Source organism: Parasteatoda tepidariorum, chromosome 5 (genome assembly GCF_982258835.1).
Source record: "Parasteatoda tepidariorum strain Cologne lab strain chromosome 5, Ptep-v5.0, whole genome shotgun sequence".
NCBI lineage: Eukaryota > Metazoa > Arthropoda > Arachnida > Araneae > Theridiidae > Parasteatoda > Parasteatoda tepidariorum.
Genome location: NC_141759.1, coordinates 30,168,646 through 30,182,313, shown reverse-complemented (window position 1 = coordinate 30,182,313; position 13,668 = coordinate 30,168,646).

Sequence of the window (13,668 nt, the reverse complement as noted above, 5' to 3'; positions counted from 1 at the left end):
GGACTCAATGTTTATGGCTCTAGGAGGTGACCTCAAATATGTTAAGATTTATAGACACATAATTTTTTATGTTACAGATCATATTTTAAGATACGAAATCAGGCACAAAAATGTACTTTCTCTGAATAAACGTACCCACTCTTCTAAGGATTCAGATTTCTGATCCCAAAACAAGGGGGGTAGCCACAATCTTGGAAATATGTCCCAAAATTTCAGTCTGGAGAGGGGTACAAGCCTTAGACCCCTTAATGTTAATTTGATTTTTTGCTCATTTCGTAATATTTCGAAAATTTTTCAAGTGAATAGAAAAAATTTTCTACATGATTATAAATCTCGTCTGTCCATGCAAAAATCAAAGTTCTGTAAATATTTTTTTTAAATTTTGTTTAATAAGAATCGAAAAAAATTGTAAGGTATAAAACTTTTTACATCATATGAAATTTTGTAATTTTACATGGTAAAATATCAAACTTGTTCGAAATCGGTATAAAGTTTAGACCCTTGAATATTAATTTTATTTTTTGTATATTTCGTCACATCTCGAGAATTTTTTTTTTTTTTTTACACTCCAACATAAAATTTTTTTAACCAAATATAAAAAGCATGCAAAAAATAACTTTTAGTAAATAATTATAATTTTTCATTATTTTATTTAATATTAGACGAAGAAAAATATTTGAATAGTAAGGAATACAATTTTTTACATAATTTTATAGAATATAATTTTACATGACAAAATACAAAATTTAAGGGAAATTGATCTAATAGATTCTGAGAAGTCGAATCCTTAAAACTAATTAAATTAATATCATATTATATTAATTAAATATTAAAATATAATATTAATTTGATAATAATAAAGAATTTCATAATAATAAAGAATTTAATAATAATAATTAATTTAATTATTATTAAGCTCTAAGGAAATTAAATTTTTTGAAATTCGACTTCTTAAGAACTATTCGACCAAATTCACTTAAATCTTTAAAATAAATTAATTTAATATCATATTATATTAATTTAATATTAATATATAATATTAATTTAATAATAATAATTAATTTAATTATTATTAACCTTTAAGAAAATTTAATTTTTTGAAATTATACTTCTTAAGAACTATTTGGTCGATTTCATTTAAATTTTATGTTTTGTCAGGCAAAATTATATTCTCTAAAATAGTGTAAAAAATTTTATACCTTATAGTTCAAAAACTTTTCGACTAAAATTAAATAAAATATTAAAAAGTAATAAATATTTACTTGAAGTTATTTTTTGCCTGGAGTTATCTTTGGATAAATTAATTTTATAATTAAGTGCAAACAATTTTCAATTCGCTTAAAAAGCTCTTGAGATATGTCGAAATCAAAAGAAAGTGAAATTAGCATTAAGGAGTTCAAACTTTGGACCGCTCTATTGAGACCATATTTCCCAGATAGCAGATACTCCCTATGTTTTGGGGCTCAGAATCCGGCGAAACAAATGTATATTGATCCAGAGATAGTACATTTTGTGTCTGATTTCACAACTTAAAATATCGTCAGTACTTATAAATTTTTGCATATTTGGGTTTATCCCTTCGAACCATTAATATTGAGTCCTAGAACGTGAAGATCCGATCATTAAGTCAAATGTCATTTAGGTTTTTCCGTTCTTTACTTTAAGCATTGTACTTGTTAACTAATTATTAAATTGTGTAAAAACAGATCGCTGTTTTCTTAAAGGCAAACATTTTTGAGACACCAAATTATCTTACAACGAAGATTTACTTTAAAATCTAGTTGCAGAATACAGCAGTGATTTTTTTCCCAAAATTTTTATTTTTGCGTAGTGCGATTAGGGATGGTCAAAATAGTCGAAGGTCTTATCATATTTAGTGGCAGCGTGAAATAGAAGTCAACTACTGTCATAAAAAAGTATGCAAATTTTTTTAATTCTTGAATAATTATAACTTCTGTTGCATCAAAGAGCAAAAAATGGCGAAAATGTGGTCAGAATTTTAAAAAAAAAATTAGAATTTGTTTATCGGCTTGTAGTAGTGCTTAAAAATGATCATTTTCTTACAAGAACATCTATACAAAATTACGAAAGTTTAACATTATTCTGCCTGGATTATCCGAGGTATGATTTTCATCCATTTTATGGACCATTCGAAATCTCGGTGTCTTTGGTGGGACAGAAGAGTATAAATTATAATTTTAAAATTTTTTAAAGATATTTTCATCATAAATTGTAACTTTCAAATGCCAACTCACGCCGATCAAATAAAAAAATCTCTACTTTTAGTTTTATTTATTATTCGTTTTAACATTTTTTATCATAAGCATTTCGGATAAAATTTTCACAACATTTGGCTCATTAAGTCATTAAAAGATGTCAATTCAAAGCGTTAAAACTATGTATACTTCTCAATGATGATTACACTGTTCAATTTTTTCAACCCACGCTAATACGCAATTAAGAACTATTTTAAAGAATAATCTGTTGAAACTCATACGACGCAATGAATAATAGCTCTTTTGTATTAGTTGCGCTCACGACAATGGAGTAAAATTAGTTTTCAATATCAATCCCTTAATGTAATTATCATGGATTTAGTTATTTCTCTCTAAAGTATTGATAATTTTTCCAATAATACAAACATTATTATAAAAAAGTTTTTCTTTCACTGCAAATCCATGATTAAATACAAAACCTATAATCAATATGAGTTTTCTTATGTCGTGGATTATTGGTCGCTTTTTAGGCTTTCTTGCGGAAGAGAACAGTTTAAGTTATTTTTTAAGTTGCAATTGGAGAATAAAAAGCAATGTATCCGAATTTTAAGAATAGTAAGACTCGTAAATATGGAAAATACTTATATAAGTGTCTTTTGATTTCATTCAACATAAGCTTTATCTTCCCTATAAATCCTTGCTCATGCACTAAAAAGATTAAAGCTTTCATAAATGGAATCACCTTTGCGATTAATGCTTCACTTTTTACCATGCTTATTGGTTCTATTACTACACTGTTTCTGAAATCTTCAATAACTGCTTTCACAAACAGTTACGTTTTCAACATTCTTGCAGCTCTTGTGCTTCGTTTTTCTCTTCATGTTCAATATCCTAAGCTAACCTCCATTGTAAAACAGATACAATACTTCAGCATGAAATTAAAAACTGACATCAATTATAAATATGTTGTTCTTATACTTTTTTGGACTATTATAAATATTTTCTTTCATATCATGTACCTAGAACTCACTTTCAATATATTTATAAATGATAAATTATTATTTAATGCTGGTTTGGGAAGAAGTCAATTGTACTTAGCAATTGGACGATTGTTATCTTTTATTGCGGTGATGGGCCTCATATTTCCAATGAACAGTTATTCAGTGTTTTTTGTTGCGATTTGTTGTCATCTTAAACAATTGTTTGATGGCATCAGACATACTCTAAACAATGAAAAATGTATAAAAAGCCAACATATTTTACACAACTACCATTGTTTAATTTCATTTTTGGAAGATATTGACAATACCTTATCTTTTATTACTTTTTCTGTTGTTTGTTTTGATGCCTTTATTATTTACAGTGCAGTGTCTTCATTTCTTCACCCAGAAGCGTTTGATTCACTGCAACTTCAACACACAGTAGTGTTATTAATTTTTATCAACCAAATCATATGTCTAATTTCTATGACCATCTCAGCTTCAAAGATGTCCGAAGCAGCAGAAGAAGTCTACAGTTTAGCTCTTAATCACCCTGAATCAACCTTTTCTGAAAGAAGCAGAAAATTATTGCAGTTTTCAGTTAAAGAGAAGATTTATTTGACGGCATGGAAAATCGTTCCCATAACCCGAATATTCTTTTTTAGTACGATTGGAACGATTTTAACTTATGCTTTGTTGATTGACAATCTTAATTTATATGGCCAGTCAAAATAAATGTGGTCATTTTTTTCTGTTATAAATAAGGTATTAATGATGACTTAAAATAACATTTTGTTTTCTTTATATTGTTTTAGACTGGCTATTCCAGAATATATTTGCTATCGATTTCTATATAAATATATTAAGCTGATGTGGGAAAAATCTCAAAAAATATATTTTATTAAGCACTCATTTCAAGTTTATGTGACAAAACATTTACAAATTAATGATTCTTATTCATTGAAAGAGGAATTAATTGATGATTGGAATTGATAAATTCAAAAAAAAACTATTAAATTATAGTAAATGCACATGTTTGTATGACAATCATAAAAATTTTATGTTTCCACCGAGAATTAACACTTGGAATAATTTCAAGTGCAAAGGTTCTGGGATATAATGTCTTTACTAAGTTCAATCTTAAAAACACAGCTTATGCGGGGTATAGTTGCTGAAAACTAAGTTTCTTAATTGTAAAATGTAAGGTAAAAATAATAAATTGACTTTTTCTTTTTATTTAAACTGAAGCTTTAATTGAGTAATAAATTTTTAAAGGATAAAAAAAACGAACGTAATAAAACGCCCTCATATAAAGGAGAATTTTCATTTAATTTACTATTGTAGAATGCATTACTATACAAAAAAAGACTGCAATACATGATATTTCCTTCCATGAAATATTTAATCGTACTATATTTCTACTTCAGTCTTCTCGTAAGAGGGGTAAAAACTTTATTCATTATTTGTGACACAAGGTAATGTCATTATTTAAGGTAATGCCGAAAATGGTGGCAACTACTTTAGCCAAAACTGTAAACACCGTGTATAATTGTGGGATCTAGTGTTTCACTACACCAATGTTCCACCACACTATATGGTGTAAAGTAGCCATCATCATTTTTGTTAGTAAATAACATTAGAATTTTTAATTACAGTAAGATAAGATGCAGAAAAAGTATGTACAATTGTTTTTACAATACAATTCATTTAGATAGCACGTATACACTAATTCTTAAATAAAATAGTTTATATATCAATCTTCACTGATGAAATCTTTTGACGAACTCAAATTAGGCTTAACAAGACGGAAGCGAATAGAAGCTATGCATTATAAAATAAGTCTACATAGTTTCTCAGAGATATAAAAATTTAAACATAATTATCCTTTTTACACAACTTAAAACATGCATACATATTAAGTGGCAAGCTTTTGTTTTTAATGATGAATATCAGCGTTGAAATCACACATAGAATCTTACGACGAATTCAAACTAGGCTTAACAGGACCGAAGCGGATAGAAGTTATGCATTATAAAATTAGTCTATATAGTTTTCATGGATTTAAAAATTAAAACATAATTATCTTTATTACACAACTAAAAACATGCATACACATTAAGAGGCGAGCTTTTGTTTTTATCGAAGAATATCAGCGTTGAAAGTTACAACAAGCTTATTCCAAATTATTAGCAAACTATACGCGATATTCTACTTGGCGTTTCTTGATCTTCAAAGTTCGCCAAGTTCCATTTTCGGAAATGACGTTGGGTGTTTTCGGAAATGTAACTAATTTTTTCGTATGATGTAAAATCGTGAAAGTTTAGTGTAAGATGATTCAATTTTAAGCTTTTAGATTTAAATGACACCCTTTTAAATACTCGATTGGATTTTAGTAACACGATTGGTGTTAACTCGGAATAAAGAGTTCCTTCACACAATTTTTTGGGTTGTTCAACATCATATATGAATAAATATTACACCACAGTGTTTACAGTGCAGTTAATAACTATTATAAAATAATTATTAGTTATATAGTAATTTAACATCATAAATCGGAAAGCTTTTGAATTTTAATCCTTAAGAAAATTAAAACAAAAGTCCTTTTGTACCTTGTCAATCAAATCAGAGTTAATAGAAATGTAGGTTATTAAGTAGTTTAAAGTAGGGTCAGAGCACAAATTATAACTTGTCGATGTATAAGTATGATTTCCTTGATGATCCTTAGTGAAAACAATATGTATCGTTTGGTTAGCTGCTTATATTGTTTAGATAAGACTTCGCTATACCCAACTGTTTTATGAGAAATATTATAAACATCTTTTGCAGATTCTGATACCTAGAATGCCGATGACGTCGAAAAAACAAATGCTATAAACTGCCTCATAATAAGGAAAAGCATTATTTACGGCGCCAAATAATGTGAATGCTTATCTAGGTAAATAGTTTTGCCTTCAATCATGATAGTTGAAAAAATTTCACAAATCTTCATGTTTATTAAACTGTAAAAGAATTTTCAGGAACTCTCTCTTACTTTTCAATATCAGGGTTGAAAGTTTGGTTGTTAAGTAACATGACATAAGTTAATATTGATCCCAAAACACGAAATATAAGTTGACGACGTAAAGGTACAATTTTCCACGCTGTTAAAAAAACTTTCTTTCTCAGTGAGAACAACAAATGCTTGTATTTTTCGGACAAGACTTCGCTATTTGCAGCTGTTTTGTGGGCAATATTATAAACTTCAGCTGCTGATTCAGACATCCTAGAAGCCGATGTCGTCATCCCCACAAATGCTATAAACTGGTGTATACTGAGGAAAAGCAATATTTGCGTCAATGACTGATGTGTAGGCTGATTTAGATTAAAACCAATTGACAAACACAAAAAAAAACAGTCGATCCCCCAATCATGATAGCTGAAAAAACTAAAAATGACAATTGATTATCAAAACTTTCAACAAACGAAATTATTTTCATGTATTTTTCCTTGAAACTGCTAGAATTGATCCCTCTCGCAGAAATTAGTGAATCTCTGAGGCTATCAAATAATACTTTTAACTGATAGCTGACTATGACGTAATAAATTTTAAAACAATTGAGGGGAAGTAAAAGGCACTCAACGTAGACAAATGATAAGAATAACGAAATAATGATACTGAAGAGATGGTTGAAGTGTAAGTTTATCACATAAAATTTCAGAAAATATGCGTGCAAAATGAGCTCAGTTATGAATTTAACAAGGCAAATAGAAATAAAAATTTAAATTATAGACCATGAAATAAGAAAAAATTCTGAATTTTGAGTTTACGATTAGTTGCGCTTTTTTCAAGCAACTCAATATTCATAAACTCTAAAAAGCATTGCACAGCGAAAAATTACGAGAGATAACTTTGAGGAAACTAAACCGAAAGCTACAGGTTTATTGGAAATTTTTTGAATATTGAAACAGCTGAACAACTTACAATCATTGTAGACAAAAGGTTTGAAGTTAAAGTAATGAATTTCAGAAGTAAATTGTTAAGTCTGTTTTGTTTAGTGGGAAATATTAAACATAAATAAACAAAATTGAAATAGATTTGCAAAGTTTCATTTTAATAAAAATGTTTTGCGCAGATACTTTTAACAATATGTTATCCCTCATTAAAAGTTGTGTACAGATACTATCCCAAAATGCAAGCTGAAAAATTTTAAAAAAATGCTTCACATAGTTTTCGCTCTCTTCAGAAAACTTGATTATTACCGTTGAGTATCCATTAATAATAATATTTTTTATTGAGATTTTAGAATTAAGATGCTCAGAAACACCGTTTAATATTCAATCATATCTTATTTAAAGAATTAATTCGAATTTTTATTACTTCATTTATATTTATTACTTAGTCAATTTATGTTGCTGTAATGCACAAATTTCTCATTATTATTCAGAGTTTGACTCGTATATTAATTTAAAAACAATATATTTTTTAAAAAAAAATATTTGTTGTTAGAAATAATGGGAAACCATGCAATTAGAATGAAATATAATATTCACTTAAAGATTAGATTTCGTGACTTTATTTAACTCTGTAATTTGCATAACAAGTACTTTCAATTACCTTAAATAATTGAATAATATAGTTGAATTTTCTGATAATGATAATAATAAGTACAGTAAAATGTTGCAAATAATTTCATAGTAAAATAACTATCTTTGACAATTGATCATAATATAGAGGAATATTAAATTGCAATCACCAATGAGACAATTGCTCATATCTTTCAGTTATAAAACAATGTATTTGTACAGTGTTATAATGGTACTTTTTAGAATCAGTGCAATATTTCCTATATCCTCCCCCATAAATAAAATTACAGTGTTAAAGAACGCATTCAACTGGATATTAAATATTTTTGCTACTGTCCTCTTCTCCTTAAACATGATCTGTATTGAAATTTCTACAGAAAGTGTCAATTCTAAACTTCAACAAAATATAACATTTTTTATAACAACGGTCATTTTTCGTTATGTGCTAATGATTAAGTTTAATAATCTTATAGAGGTCAAAAACTACATGATTAGGCTACCTTTATCGAAAACATTAAAAAATAAAATACAGGTATGGATTTTCTTCGGTTTTATTATTCATTGTGCATATTTTTTGTCTTATTTTTATTCCAAAAAATCAAATCCAACTAACCGATCGTTATGTGCTAATGATTAAGTTTAATAATCTTATAGAGGTAAAAAACTACATGATTAGGTTATCTTTGTCGAAAAAGTTAAAAATTAAAATTCAGGTATGGATTTTCTTCAGCTTTATGATTCATTGTGCATATTTTTTGTCTTATTTCGATTCCCAAACAGAAAATCGATCTAAATTCATATTCATGCTTGGATTCCCTTTTCAATCTAGGTTCATAAGTTACTTTGCACAATTGCTTCTCAATTTGTATTTCAGATTATGTCTGATGTTGCCCCTTACAATCTTTACCATGTTTTATTCAATAGTTTGTCATCAAATACGAAACAAAATTTTGAACTTTAACAACATGCTTCTCCAAAGTAAAAGGTTCAATTTCGAACGTTTGTCCGAAAAATACGAAGCAATACTTAAGTTAGTGGATCTGATTGACGATCATTTGTCTCTTCTGGTATTTTCGTTTTTCATTTTCGAATCATCCGGAGTGTATTTCACAATATCTACCATTTTACATGGCAAATTATCGAACGATTTCAAAACTTTTGTGGTTGTATTTTTAACAGCATTTTATGCAGTAATTTTGTTCATTATTCTCACTGTATCTGCGTGTTTAGTCTCAGAAGCGGGGGCTCAAGTAACTCGAAATAGCAGAATAATAAACGAATGTTCAGGAAACTCATATCGGTCCCAGAAAAGATTTCAGAAATGTGCTGAGAGTGAAATTTATCTCACAGTTTGGAAAATAGTACCAATCAAACGAAGCCTGATACTGGGTTCTTTTGGTGTTGTTTTTATGTATGCAATATTACTTGATAGCTTAGAGATACAGTTATAAGCAACTATGTTGACTGTAATTTGAAAAGATTTTGTAAGATTTATTAAATGTCAGTGTCATATATGCAAAATTTATGTTAAAATAATACTTGAAAGCAATTTGTTTTTGTTTTTGCATTTATACAAATTCTAGATATGGCCGGATTCGGATCAGGAGATTTTAAACCTGTTATTCGTTTTGTTTGCGAAGCTACATATTTTTTGAAAATGGTTCTTGATATTTTGTGTCGATATGTGCAAATTTAAAAACGTTATATATATAACATTGGAATTTAGAGCACATCGTCAGTATTAAAACCGGATAAGAACCTATGTTGGAAATGTCGCAGTACGGGGTTAGGGACGCTTGTTTGACAATTGATTTTCACCTAGATCAGCCTACACACCATTCAATGATGCAAATATTGCTGTTCCTTAGTATACACCAGTTTATAGCATTTGTTGGGATGACGACATCGGTGTCATGGATGTCTGAATCAGGAGCAGAAGTTTATAATATTTCCCACAAAATAGCTGGAAATAGCGAAGTCTTGTCCGAAAAATACAAACATTTGTTGTTCTCACTGAGAAAGGAAGTTTTCTTAACAGCATGGAAAATTGTACCTTTACGTCGTCAACTTATATTTTGTGTTTTAGGATCAATATTAACCTATGTCATGTTACTTAACAACCTGACTATCAAGCCTGATATTGAAAAGTACGAGAGAGTTCCTGAAAATTCTTTTATAGTTTCATAAACATGATGATTTGTGACATTTTTTCAACTATCATGATTGAAGACAAGACTATTTACCCAGATAAGCATTCACATTATTTGTTGCAGTAAATAATACTGTTCCCTCTTATGTACCAGTTTATAGCGCTTGTGGTTTCGACGTCATCTACATACCATAATCTGAAAAAGATGCTTATAATATTGCTCATAAAACAGTTGGACATAGCGAAGTCTTAGTGAAACATTATATGCAACTAACCGAACAATTGTTTTCACTAAGAAATGAATTTTTTTTAATCTTTTTAAAATCATACTTATGCATTATTGAGCTTTATCTTAATTTTGTAAGGATTTTAAAGATTTGTTTTAAAGAAAATATCTCTTATCTCATTGTTATAGAATGTTGGATAACTCCAGGTTTTTCCGTGGTGAGGCTTTTAAAATATTGGCAAAAATAACCAAAATTCTGAAAGACTTATTTTTGATTTTTTTGCAAAAAGTGTAGTAGTTGTGAGCCCCGTTAAACCACTTCTATTATGGTTATTTCTCGTGAGTAAGAAAATAAGTTGTCATCATTCTTAATTCCAAACTATTCGTAGCTATTTAGTTTTGTGAATAAATATAAATAATAAGTTAAAATAATTACTCTTAGTAAAAAATATAGATTGATGAAAATGATGATGATAATTTTTGAAAAAAATAGATTGATTAACTAATTTTTCCTACATTATATCTTATTTTACTTTCTTGATTTAAGATTTAAAGCATGACACTTTATTAAATTGCATTATCCTTTATTTTATTATAGTATGATTTAATAAATCATTGATTAATGAATAGTTTTAAGAGCTACGGGAAAATAAAAGAAACCTCTTTCGAAAAGTTTATATAATAAAAATTCCTTCAAGTGATAATTTTTTTATCACACATTAAGTTGACTGGTATCACCTTTTTTTAATTATTTATAATGTTTCAAGAATAAAGGGAGCTGTACGTGTAATCTCCCTATAAAAAGGAGTGATTGGCTTACCAGGTACTTTTATTGCTGAATTATGTTGCCGAAATTATATATTTGACTCTTAAATTAAGGAAATCATGTTGAGATTTAATTCTAGAATAGCTACAGTCCTCCATGTTTTTACACAAAACAAAATAAATAAATAAATATTTCTAAAAGGCAATTCATAATATTTTGAGTTGTGAGGAATAATGTAATCTATGCATTAAGTATAATAGTGGAAAATATAACTTCTCATAGTTTTCTTTTCTAAACAAATACATTTTTTTACGAATTGCAATATGGTTTATATAATAGTTTTGTTTGAATATACTATTAAGTGAAATATAATATTCCTTTTAATATATTCCTTTCATATATTCATATGTTCCTTTTCATAATGTCCCTTTTCATGAATTTTCATATTTCACTTAACGCATCAATTTCGCTGTCATCAGTTTGTCCTTTTTGCAAAGCGCAGTAAAATTTATATAAATTAATGAATTAAACTTAAATTTGATTAGATAAATTAATAAAATAAAAATAATAATATCTATCTATCTATCTATATTATATAAAACGCTCAATAAAACCGATGATATTTCATTTCTCACGTTGGCAACAGTTTTCATTTTTAATTGATAGGCTTCGGCGAGCAAGAGCACGTAGTGAGCATTTTTTTATACTTCTCTTGTATTACAAAAAACGCTAATACGTACGTATGTATCAATAAAATCGATGATATTTCTTTTCTCGCGTTGGCAACAGTTTTCATTTTTACATATTGGCTTCGGCGCGCAAGAGCACGTAGTGAGCATCATATGGCTAATCTATATTATATAAAGCTCTAATACGCTTTAATTGATAGGCTTTGGCACGCAAGAGCTCGTAGTGAGCATCATATGGCTAATCGGGTGAATTCTCACCGAATTATCAAAACAATTCTCACAAAATTATCTTCATCGAAGCCGATGCTTTACATCCGGCGTTCAGTACTATTTCGTATTGTTTTACAACACATCGTTTTAGCCCTCTGGCGGGAAAGACTTTAAAACAAAACTTACAACAGTTACTTTTCTCAACAACTGAAATTTAGAATAGTGTGATTAAGATAGACTGCACAATGGAAATACTGAAATTACTTTCTTGTTGTCCTAATACGTCTAAAATATTTTATATACTTTACATGCATCATGAGAATATTAAACCTTATCTTCCCAATGAGCAATTTAAACCAAAACTTGTGAACGTTGATTGAAAAAAATACATAAGAATGAAATTATTTTCAAAATAAACTTTAATCCAGCATATATTATACTTAAATGACCAAATTATCAATGCATTTTAGTTTGAAAAATGATTAAACAATTTCAGTTGTTATGAGATAACAATTAATATTCAACCTTTACAAATATTTAAATATCGTTTAAATTGTGGGAAAGCTCCATAATTACATAATAGGGTACTCGCAACTCGAGAAGAAGGCGTTCACTGATGCACAGCCACGAGACCTATGACCTCAGCGCCAACTGATCGTTTATAAACAAGATGGCGTGTTAAGGTCAAGCTAAGTCTCTCTACATACGTTAGAATTTTAATTAACGTGAAGTTAATTAATATTCTCACTTATGTGGAGTATGTAACTCACGTATCTAACGTATGTGAAAAGCACCGCATTGATTTATTAAAATATAATTATTTCTCTTCTACGTCTTTTACATAACTTAGATTTATTATTTGTTGGAGAATGAAAACATATATTTAACAAGAATAAAATAACTACAACAGCTAAAAATAGAGCAGAAATAAAATTTATTGCGACGTATGTTGCATTTAGAAATGCTTCCGTCCTTGTGCTGCCTAAGGACGAATGTGAAAATATGCAAAGTTACTTTAAATAAAAAATAAACAGTATACAATACTGCTATTTTTCCAGTACTCTCCAAAGTTTGAAAAACAACTTAAATAATTGCAATCATTTTTTTATTGAAAATTTTAACATATTTTTATTGCATAATTAAATAAATGCAATGATAAAATCATGTAATGAATATCATTTAATTTTTAACATTTTATAAAAATATTTTGAATCATAAATGCTTTAATCATTATTTTTCAATGCCAATTGGGGAATATAGAGCCAGCTGATCGCTTATAAACAAGATGGCGTGTTAAAATCGAGCTAAGTTTCCCCACATGAGTTAGAATGTTAATTAACGTGCTCAAAAAAATCAGCTATTTTATTCAGTATGTGAAGTAAGCTTTAGTGCCAACTTAGACAGCATCTTACATAAAAAGGCACACTATATTGCGAACTGAATAACAGGCAAGCGTGCTTCATTTTCAACATTTCTCAGAAACATTGAGATGCTACGTTGTTTGATAAGTTATAAATCATTTTTCTTTAAATATCTAATTTAGAAAAACACATTTCTATTTTACTTCAACTCATACACTATTTTTAAGAATAACTTACTTAGTTACAAGTTACCTAGTGCAGTCATGCATGAATTTCTAAAAGAAAGTTATAGGTCACTCAAGAATTAAATTTCAAAAAAAGCTTCAAGTTATCGATCAACCGAGTTTCGATCGATCAATCTATCGAATTCTAGATTTTTTAATTCCCTCAGGAATCAAATTTCGAAGAAGCTTATGGGTCAATGAAGCTTATGGGCCACGTTATGGATCAATCGATCGAGTTTTACGTTTTTTAATTCACTCAAGAATCAAAATTCAAAACAGCTTCA